This window comes from Arachis duranensis, chromosome 10 (genome assembly GCF_000817695.3).
Source record: "Arachis duranensis cultivar V14167 chromosome 10, aradu.V14167.gnm2.J7QH, whole genome shotgun sequence".
Lineage (NCBI taxonomy): Eukaryota > Viridiplantae > Streptophyta > Magnoliopsida > Fabales > Fabaceae > Arachis > Arachis duranensis.
The window spans coordinates 92,992,298-92,994,675 of NC_029781.3; positions in this window are offsets into that span (position 1 = coordinate 92,992,298).

A 2,378-nucleotide genomic window follows, 5' to 3' on the forward strand; every position below is an offset into this window, starting at 1 on the left:
AGATCCCGATTCTGGTTGAAGATTTAGAAGAACTGGTGGAGCAAGTTGCAAACACAGGGGTTGTCGCAGCCTTGAATTTTGCAAAAGATAGAAGCCCCCTGCTCTAAAAGTTTGAAAAGTTTGAAACTCCTGCGAAGAGGACCGAGGTGTCGGGAGACCTCAAAGAAAAGTGCTTCCTCTGGGCCACTAATATAAAAACCTATGCAGATGGAAGCACTAATGAATGTGAGTCAATGTTAATCCTCAATGCTCAACAACCGATGGAAATAACAAAAGGCTACTTTGCATCTTTAAAAGCTGGTATACATATTGAAGCTGAGGTTATCTTAGAATAAGATTAATGATTTTATTATGAGTTGTGACTGCAATGTTGATGTAATTAATTTGGATTTTTTGTTTTTCTAGATTGTGACTGCAATGTGTCTAATTCTCAACAAAATAAGAACCAAAAGATTTGAAGAATAAGTTTACTGCCTACCCCTTGATATTATGATAAGGTGTATTAAGCTCAAATTTCGGCGTATTTATGTAATGTATTGTCTGTAGTAACTGTTTCTTTTGGTATTATACAAATTCTGCAGAATATGGCTTTAGGGAATCATGAAGGTGGCGAGTTCTTACATTTAAAAACAAAAAAGCCCTTCGACATTCAGGACTACTCAATATTCATCCCTTATTTGGACATGCAAAAATTGGCATCCCATCCATATGTAAGTTTTCGTTTCTAAAAATTCTTATCACAATTCTTTCGTTAGGTGCCAATTAAACTAAAACATTGTTCCGTCTGACCAAATTTCGGATATTTATCCCGGTTTGCTATGTAAAACATTAATGGATATGGATGACAGATGTTAAAAAGAGGAAATTTCCTATCATTAACCGGTATCACAAGACTTGTCCCTCGAAAGAAAGAATGAAATTTAATACATTTTTTGTAAGTTGATTCTGTTTTCTCTATAAATTCCTTAATTTTTGTCTGTTGTTAGCAATATAGGAATTGGGTGTAGTGCGGTTTAAAATAAGGTGTGTTATTGCATCATTAGGGTATAATCAGGTTTTAGCAACCTCTCATTAAAAGGGATGATTAAATTCAACCGCTGTATGTCGACATTGCGGGGTAGAAAACGAGGTATAAATCTTTTTCTCTAAGAAATTTTGTCTTTTCTCTTACTGTCCTATTTTATTTTGCTAATTTATTTTTGTTTTAGCTTCGATTGTGCTGTTTATGTAATGAAATGGCTCGAGATACTTGAACTGAAAAATATTAAAAAGGACAAATATGACTGGGAGAATTGGACGCGGGTAATTATGTTTAAAAATATAAAACTCTGTATTACTTTGCTAAATTAACGGAGTTTAGTAAAAAAAATTTCTTTAAATTGTAGGTGGAGGTGGACCATTTCAGAGTTGAATACGCTTCACATATTCTGTTTCATGAGATGAATCAAGATAGAGATAGAGCCATTCAAGAAAGTGAAGCAATCAGATTGTCCAAGCCATCTACAACATTATTGAGTCCTTATTGTCAGTTAGGTTCAGATGATATTGACATTGATTGAATGTTGTATAGTTTGTGATTAGTTTAAACACATACTTTTTGTATAGATTCTGAATATTTAATCCAGTCTTATTATAATTTTGTTTGTATTAATAAACTTCTATGGAGCTGTCTAGGCTGTACTTAAAAGGTGTTAATTACCGGTTTCAAAAAATCAAGAAAATCAAATATCAAATATACAAATACGCCGAATTCTGTTTAAAATACACAAAAAAATGAGGAATACATGTAACACCCTGTTACCCTAAGCCTTACCTCTAGCCATAAAGTAAAGGATAACAAAATGTCACGACAGTTCTAAAGCTTATAATATATAATATATGTCCAAGAATTTATAAAACTAGAAACCCAGTGACGGACCCAGAAAAATTTAGTAGTGGGGACAAAAATATAATAAAATTTAGGTATAAATATTTTTTTAGATTTTTTATGATACCCAACAAATTAAAAACTAATTTTTCATGAATTTTAGTTTCATTCAAGAATCTCTAATTGACCGACAATGAGTTGCTATAAATACGAGACAGAATTCGAATCCCAATACTTACTTAAGCGAACGACTAAGTGACCAATCCAAATTGGTTTAGATATATTTAAAATTTTAAGTTAGAACTATCTATACATATTGATAAGAACTAGAAATATACACACAATCACTTATTATAATATTTAAAATAATAAAAATATTATTTCATATCCAGAATAATATTCAAAATAATAAAAAATAATTTATAATAATTTTTTTTATTTTTAACATGACTAAATATTATTTTTCTATATATATTCTTAAATAATTATTTTATTTTTTATTGTCTTATAT